A 9,162-nucleotide genomic window follows, 5' to 3' on the forward strand; every position below is an offset into this window, starting at 1 on the left:
CATAAAAATCACAGTAGCTTCCCCGCCATCCTCTTCTCACTTCCTCATTCTCTGCCCCACCAGTACACATAAACACACAAACTGAACGACTGTGCCATTGAGTCTTATTACAGGTTATTGTTGTTCTGTTGTTTAATCATTTTCAGTCATCCTTGACTCTTTCTGACTTTATTTAGGATTTTCTTGGCAAGGATACTAGAATGGTTTGCCACTTCCTTCCCTGGCTCATTTTACAGATGAGAAAACTGAGGTAAACATGATTAAGTGACTTGCTCAGGGTCATACAGCTAATAAGTTTATGAGGTCCTATATGAATTCAGATTTCTTCCTGACTCCAGGCCCAGTACTGTCCACTGTGCCACCCAGTTACCAGGCAAAGAAACAAATAGTTTCCATTTGATCTTTTTTCTGAGCTGGGCTGCTCATTTCTTCCTCTATCCTGTGAATTTCTGATCCAGAAAAAATAACAAGAGCCAAATCCTTCCCAAAGAGCTTATCCTCTGTCCACTCCCAAGCTCTGCTTCCAAATTTGTGTCCAGGTGATGACGTAGTCTAGGGAAAAGTATCCTAAAGTCAGAAGATCTGAATTCAACCTCTGATGCTTGCTATCTGTGTTACTTTGAACACATTACTTAACCACCCTAATCTATAAAATGAGATGTTTGGAATAGATAGCCTCTAAATCTCTTTCCAGATAGAATTACTTTTGATCCTATGATCTTGACATCCAAGAGTCATTCAAGTAATTTCCCTAGTTTGGCTTTCTAATTGTGTTATAGTTTGTTTTTTTAATAATTTGTATCTCAACTCTTCCTGCCATAGTAAAAGATTATCATTCTCTTACCCATAGCTTTTCCAAATTACTGACATTTGTCAGCTATAAACTGGACAAGGTATGATATATCTGTTCAACTCCAACACATTGCCAGGAAATGTAATGGTAGAACTGACTACCAAAGTATTGCTATTGTTACTGTTTAGTCATTTCAGTCACATCTGACACTTCATAACCCTATTTGGAGTTTTCTTGGCAAAGATGCTGGAATAGTTTACCATTTCCTTCTCCAGCTCATTTTTACACATGAGAAACTGAGGCAAACAGTTAAGTGATTTGTCCAGGGTCACACAGCTAGTAAATATGTGAAAACAAATTTGATTCTATGCCTGGCACTCTATGCTATGAGCCATCTAGCTGTTTTAAACTAGAGTCTATTAACTTGATTTTAGAAAATATTTTGATAATTACATTCCAATATAAGTGGTTCCCTAGCAAGATTGTACAGCAGACAGAATGCTAGATGTGGAGAAAGGAAGACCTGAGTGCAAATCTAGACTTAAATATTTATGGGCTGTGTCACTCTGGGTAAGTCATAACTTCCACCTCCCTCAGTTTCCTCATCTTTAAAATGGGGATAAAATCATGCCTACTAGGGGCAGCTAGGTGGCACAGTGAATAGAATACCAGCCCTGAAGTCAGAAGGACCTCAGTTCAAATCTGGTCTCAGACTTAACACTTCCTAGCTGTGTGGTCCTAGGCAAGTCACTTAACCCCAATTGCCTCAGCAAAAAAAAAAAAAAAAAAAAAAAGTGCTTACTTACAAGGGTTGTTGCAAAGATAAAATAGAATGTTAATATCAATATTAAAGTAGCTTTACAACCAGAAATAACTATTACTTGTTATTATCAGCCATTACTATTATAATCCTGTGCAATTTATTTTACAAATTTAGAGACATCATTCTGAGAAAGAATATATAGGCTTTAATATAGGAATTCATGACACATAAAAAGTGAAGAACTCCTTTAAGTCTAATAGACAACAATGAAGAGTTTCATCAGGAATTAAGAGGTGCGAGACCTCCATTCAAGCCAAAATGGCCAACCATCCTATTTGCTACTTCATCAAGTGAAAGGCACCATAAGAGAATGTTCTTTCTAGATCCTAAGCTATGACTTAATACTGAAAGTCTTTGCTATGGTAGACAAGTTTTTGGAGGGCTTGACTGTACCCACTCAGAATTTATTTCACCCAGATAAATATTACTCTCTTTAATCCAGCAAGGTGTAACACATTGAGTCCAGTAGCCAATCAAAGGAAGCCTTATGGCATTCTAATTCATTCACTGAATGCTAGATAAACAATTGAGATAAGGGGGGGAATAAAAGCAGTATAGTTGGGGATTTATTATATCTGGCCTACTCACACCACTTGATCAAGATAGTGACCCAAAAGATATGCTTACTTACCTTATATCACTAACTCAACTCTGTCTCATTACTAGACCCCAAGTACTGAGGATCTTATCTATGGTGGATTCATTATGACTTACCAAAAAAAAAAAAAAATGTACTTTATCAAGTACACCTGGTATAGGCAAAATGATCTATGGGCTTAAACCAGAGATTTAGCAGACTCCTATAGGTCCACTACAGGGAAACATTTTGAGGTCTTCAGGTAAGTATGGGGTAGAGGATAAACAACTGGCCCCAGTAATCTTAAGTTTAAGCCTACTTCTCTTACATATCAGATCATCTGATGCTGGCCAAGTTACCTAGTCTTTCAGTACTCTGGATAGTTTTACAAAACTCAGGAGTAATTTCAACTTGTATTTATCAAAGCAGTTTCTTCAAACAGGAGTTCCCCAAAGCCATGAAATCACAGATCCAATCACTATCCCTATGTTACTTATTATGATTGTTAGCCATTAGTGTTATAATTCTATATATTTTATTTTACATACTTAAAAATGTTATTCATCAGACTGCTCAAGGGATTCATGACACACACAAAAGTTAAGAACTGTAAATCTAATGGATCATGTTTTCTAGGAGCTCAAAGAGAGATTTTGTTTTGTTTCATTTTGTTTTATGGTGCCAATTTTAAATAGATTTTATTCTCCAGAACAAGAATTGCATTTCTACTTGCTTACAGTACTGATAAAACACAATGTTGTTCATTTTTATCCCTCTGAACACATATAAGTGTTCAAAATGCCTAGATTAAATGTTATTTTAAACTGCTTCTGCCTTGACTACAAATTTGAGTCCTTCAGATTTTGGAAACCTGTGTGAAATGCTTTAATCAACTTTATCAATAATAGCTCCAGAAAAAGCACTTCTAGATGGGGTTGCTCCATCCCTGAGAACCCACAAGTCATGTCTTCTGGCATGACCCCTGCATTTCAGTACAACTTAGTAATGACAGGATTGGAGACCTGTAATTATTTCTGCTGATGCTCAAGCTTTTCCTTCTCATCAGTCTGGTACTTATCCAGCCAGTTGATTATTTAATTACATTGGTCAAGGATCCTCTATTTGTCTTCATCACCAATTTTGCCTAACAGTTTTTCCTTCTCTATGGTAGCCTTCATGTTGAAAATTCAGATTCAAGAGAATTTTTGGAAGACATCTTTTCTCTATGTGTCTCATCCATAGCAGAAACAGGAACACTCTTGGGTCTCTGGGAGATTCTTATGAGCTCAAACTTGCCAATAAAGTTGTTCTACTTTGTAATTTCTCTCTAACCTTCATAAACCTGAATAAACACACCAGGCTAGTTGACTGAATAGATGATAACGGTCTGTGTCTTCTTGGTGGGTGTGAGGGTATTACATTTGATCAGAACTGTCAAAACTATACCAGCAATTTAAATTACAAAGGAAATAGGAGTAATATTCAACAGCAGAAAGTCCTATACATTCTCAGATTTAACTCCAGAAAAAAATGGCAGCCTGGACAGTTGTACCATAAGCAAAACCTCATCATCATTGGTACTCTAATTGAGCTCCTTACATTGAAGAATTCTTACAAAAGCTTCTGGATTTGGGGGAAAGAGTGCAAGTGGAACCACCCAACAGGCAGTTGATGTCATGAATATATTGTTTATCTAGTTTGGCATCTCTTAAGGCCTTTTCCATAGGATCCAGGGTGCAATAGAAAAAGATCAGCATTCAGCTCTTCAAAGTAGAGTCAGGTGTAGAAATCAAAACCTTCCTAGAGGGAGTCTATCTCAATATCAGCTTCAGTACTGAAAGAGAAGGTGTGCTTTGCACATTCACAAGTAATGCACAGATGGCAACCAGCCCTCTTGTTCTCATTGATATCTTTGTATTTTTGTTTGACCTCAGCCATGTAATGATTGACTATGTGGTTGTTAAAATCCTTCCCACCCACGTGGATGTTCCCAGAGATGGATCTGACGTCAAAAATTTCATCTTCCATGCTAAGAATAGAAACATTGAAAGTACCCTCTTCAAGGTCAAATATTAACACATTTCTCTCTGCACAAAACTTTTTATCCAAGCCATAAGCAATAACAGTATCAGTTGATTCATTGATGATTCAGAGCACATTGAGAGCAGCAATGGTTCTAACATCTTTGGTGGTCTGACATTGGGAACCATTGAAATAGGATGCTGCTGTTATCACAGCATTTGTGGCAGTCTTCCCAAGATATGCTTTAGCAAATTCTTTCATCTTGGTCAAGACCATAGAAGATATATTTCTAAATAGAAACTTTTGGTCTTCCCTTGTGTCATTAACCATCATAAAAGACCAATGTTTCATGTCTCTCTGTACAACTGCATCATCAAATCTGCAACCAACATTTGGTATCAAAAATTGTTTTTATGTAGTTCACTGCAGGGTGATTCTTTGCAGTATCACTAATTAAGATTTTATGACAATAAAAGTGAAATGGATTGGGATGGTTCTGCTTCTTGGTCATTAGCAATGATCACTATTTTCCCATGTTGGAAGACTCCCACCCAAGAATAAGAGATGCCAAAATCAGTGTCAACTGCAGGTCCCTTAAATATGGTTGCTTTGAAATAACTAAGAGCAGCTAAATGGCACACTGAATAGAGTGCCAGAAAGTCTTTTTACCTTGAATTCAAATCTGTTCTTAGACACTTATTAGATGGGTCAACCTGAGCAAGTTATTTAACCTTGTTTGCCTCAGTTCCTCATCTGTAAAATGAGCTGGAGAAAGAAATGGCAAATCATTTCAGTATGTTTGTCAAGAGAACTCAAAATGAAGTCATAAAGACTCAGACACAACTGAGGAAATACCACCACTGCTTTCAACTTTGGAAATAATTCTATACACTCTTTGAATCTCAGTTTCTTTGCAATAAGAAATTTTCTAGTGCATCTTATCTAAATGGCCTTTCTACATGATGACTTTTAGTTCTCAAGCTTTTTTCTAGATGAAAGGCTCAAAAAAGTGAGCAATTATCCTGGGACCAGGCAAAACGGAAAATTAGCTGAATTATGATTGGATAAACACCATACTTACAACATTCAGAAACAATAAACCTGATTGTGTTCTTTGTATGTATGATATGTATTCTTTGTTAAGAAGAATAATTTTCTGAGGAAGCCAGATAGCCAACAAATCAACATAGTTGTATACTAGAGAAGATATAGTATATTCCTAACCATATTACCAGCTTAAGAAAAAATATCTCTGCCAGAATAGTTGAGACAATAGAGTCCATCAAAAAAATTAATCAAGTAGCAAAATCCATTGTATTGCTCTTCCCATCGACATTTTTTTTTTGGATTGATCTGTTTAGTATAAGAGTGCAAGTGATGTCATCAGAAAGATATATAACCAATGAAGGAATCAATAAGCATATATTAAGTGCTTACTATATGCCAGGTACTACACTAAGCACTGGGGAAATAAATATGGTATATTACATGGGGAAAATCAATATGTATGTAAACAAGTATATATTTTTAAAAGTAAATTTGGGTCAAGGACAAGAATACAAGTATTAAGGGTAAAGATGAGAATATCAGATCAACAACTTATTTTAAATTTAACTCTAGCTTTACAATGTTTTCTAGTACCTCAAGAAGTTATTATTTGTCCAAGGTCACATAATGAGCATGTGAAAAAGGCATAACTTTGGCCCAAGTCTTCCAAATTCCAAAATCATGAAATCACTTACCATATTGTCTCTCCCCTGGAACTAGCAAGAACTTTAAAATAATGCTTGTTTTTATGGCTAATATGGAAATATGTTTTGTATGACCATGTATATAATTGATATTAAATTGATTGCCTTCTCAAGAAGGAGAGGGGGAAGAATGGAGAGAAAGAATTCAAAACTCAAAATTTTAAAATAAGAATATAAACAAAATTTACATATAATTGGAAAATATTTAACAGAATGAAATAAAAATATTTTTAAATTATGTTTATTTAACACATTAGAATGGAATGATTAGAACTGAATAAAATTACAGTGAAGAGCAGTTGTGCTGCAGAAATACACTTAGAAAATCACTAATTTTCAGCATATTTGTAGAGGGATATTTTGAGCCTGCTTCATCTTAAGCTAGCCAGATCCAATTTTTCCCAATGAAAATATCTTGTGAACATTTCCAGACAGTTTAAACAGATAAGAGGTTGAGGGCCACAGACAGTAGAGGGATCCTCGGCAAGGGTTTAAAACCCTTTTGTTCTTGGAGAATTCTGCTAACATGCCAGGCTCAGCCTCTCCATCCCCCTGCAGGTGGCATGTCTCCTGAGAATTCAGGGGACGTGTCTAACCTTGCTGATTCTTGATATCAGGGCCTTGGAAGAATGCATTATTACTGACTTCTAAGAAATGTGTCTGGAAGACATCTGCCAGACATCTTGTTATCTGTTACCTGAATACCTTTGTGTATGATGTATTAACTATTGTTAAAATACAGATGTAGTAATAATTTAATTGAACACTTAGGCATTTGTAACTGATCACATAAACTTTAAGTATATAAGCACTGATGTAATCCTGAATAAATGGACTCCTGTTTCACTACCCTCCTGAGTCCCATCTCTATACTCCTTATCCAAGAATCAGGGCACAGGGCTGGCCTCATAGTTCTCCCATGAGCAGATCTGGACAATAAGGTGAACACTTAAGGAAACACATCAAAGGTTCACTTACAACAGATTGGGAAAGAGCCATTTCAAATTAAAAGTGAAAATAGCCAATGTCTGTGAGTGCCCTGACACCTTACCATTATCCTTCAATTTACTATCTTCTTTGGAAGCTTTTTCTAAGACCTAATTATGCACAGGACAGTTAGAAATTGCACTATATATCTGTAAGAAATGACCAGCAGGATGAATACAGAGAAGCTTGGAGAGACTTACATGAACTGATGCTAAGTGAAATGAGCAGAACCAGGAGATCATAATATACCTCAACAACGATACTGTATAAGGATGTATTCTGATGGAAGTGGATTTCTTCAACAAAGAGAAGATCTAACTCAGTTTCAATTGATCAAGGATGGGCAGAAGCAGCTACACCCAAAAAAAGAACACTGGGAAATGAATGTAAACTGCTTGCATTTTTGTTTTTCTTCCCGGGTTATTTCTACCTTCTGAATCCAATTTTCCCTGTGCAACAAGAGAACTGTTTGGTTCTGCACACATATATTGTATCTAGGATATATGGTGACATATTCAACATGTATAGGACTGCTTGCCATCTGGGGAAGGGGGTGAAGGGAGGGAGGGGAAAAGTCAGAACAGAAGTGAGTCCAAGGGATAATGTTGTAAAAAAAATTACCCAGGCATGGGTTCAGTCAATAAAAAGTTATAATAATAAGAAGAAAAAGAGAAAAAAAAAGAAATTGCACTATATAAAGTGCCAAGTCTGGAGTCATGAAGACAAATTTAAACCTAGGCTCAGACACTTGCTATCTATGTGATCCTGGTCAAATTATTTAACCTATTTGCCTCAGTTTCCTCATCTGTAAATGAATGGAGAAGGAAATAGTAAACTACTCCAGTATCTTTGCTAAGACCCCAAAAGACATCACAAAGAGTTGGATATGACTGAAAAATGATAAAAACAAAAACAAATTATGCATGGGATTCTATAGCAGTTCTTAAACATTTTAACATCAAGACCACTTTACACTCTTAGAAATTATTGAGAACCCAAAAGTGATTTTGTTTAACTGTGTGATGTCTATCCATGCTTGCTATATTAAAAAGTAAAACTGATCAATTTTTTTATATTTGTATATCCCATTTAAATAACAATAACAAAACCCTCTATATGTTAAATAATTAATAATTTATGAAAATAACTTTAGTTTCAAAAAACTTAGTGAGAAGAATGGTAAGATTTTAAATACTTTTTGTAAATCTCCTTAAAGTTTGATTTAATAGAAGTTGCATTCTCATATTTGCTTTTGCATTAGATGTCTTGCTTCTTGTATTTTGTTTCTGGTGAAGTATACAAAGAAAATCAAGTCTCACACAGATAAGCAGTTGGAAAAGGAAGGAATACTTAAATAGATAAATAACATCTTAGTGTTACTCTAAAAAAATTTTTTTTACCTCACAACACCCCACACACATCCAAGGAGATTCAGGCATTCCCATGGGTCCTCAGACCTCAAACACTTTGAAAATTGCTTTTATTGTATTGTAGATCTTTGTGCTTCAAGATTCTTCATTACTTCAAGAATTTGAAATGTGCATTTTATGAATGAATTCATGGAATATCACATTGCAGATATCCTTGATATGACTTGACTTGTATAGCCTTCATTTCCTCAAAGTCTTAGTTGTCAGTCTTCACACATCTCTGAAGCTGAAAATATTCATTCTATGATGAAATCTAAAAGCCAAAGTTCATACAGCAAGCTAGACTTGGGATCAGAAAAGTCCATGTTCAAGTCACTTGTCTGTGAGATACTGGCTTGTGACCCCAGGCAAATGATTTACCTTCTAAAGACTTAAAACAAGTATTAATACTATAGAATGAGGATAATGTGCCAACCTTCATGGATAGAGGATTTTCTTCATCCAGGAGTTATCATAACAATGAAATAACAGGTGTAATCCTTATTGATGTCCACTACCAAATTTAAATGCCAAGCTTTTCTAAATTTTATTAACCTGACCTTTGGATGAAAGACACAATGTAGTCAAAACTGAATCCATACTAATAGGTTTTTGCCATCTATTAATCTATCAGAAAACCAGGGATTCTGATGTGTGTGTGTGTGTGTGTGTGTGTGTGTGTGTGTGTGTGAGAGAGAGAGAGAGAGAGAGAGAGAGTTGGAGAGGAGTATTACAGGCATAGAAGATAGTCTACAACCATAAATTGAGAGGTGGTGAAGGTGGAACATAAGAAGGAATGG

The 9,162-nt window shown here is 35.7% G+C and overlaps 1 pseudogene; it reads right to left on the reverse strand.

The window, feature by feature from the left end:
* Positions 1–3,993: 3,993 nt before the first annotated feature.
* LOC127547584 (heat shock cognate 71 kDa protein-like) lies at positions 3,994–4,726 on the reverse strand (annotated as a pseudogene).
* Between the last annotated feature and the right edge of the window lie 4,436 nt (positions 4,727–9,162).

Source organism: Antechinus flavipes, chromosome 1 (genome assembly GCF_016432865.1).
Source record: "Antechinus flavipes isolate AdamAnt ecotype Samford, QLD, Australia chromosome 1, AdamAnt_v2, whole genome shotgun sequence".
Classification (NCBI taxonomy): Eukaryota; Metazoa; Chordata; class Mammalia; order Dasyuromorphia; family Dasyuridae; genus Antechinus; species Antechinus flavipes.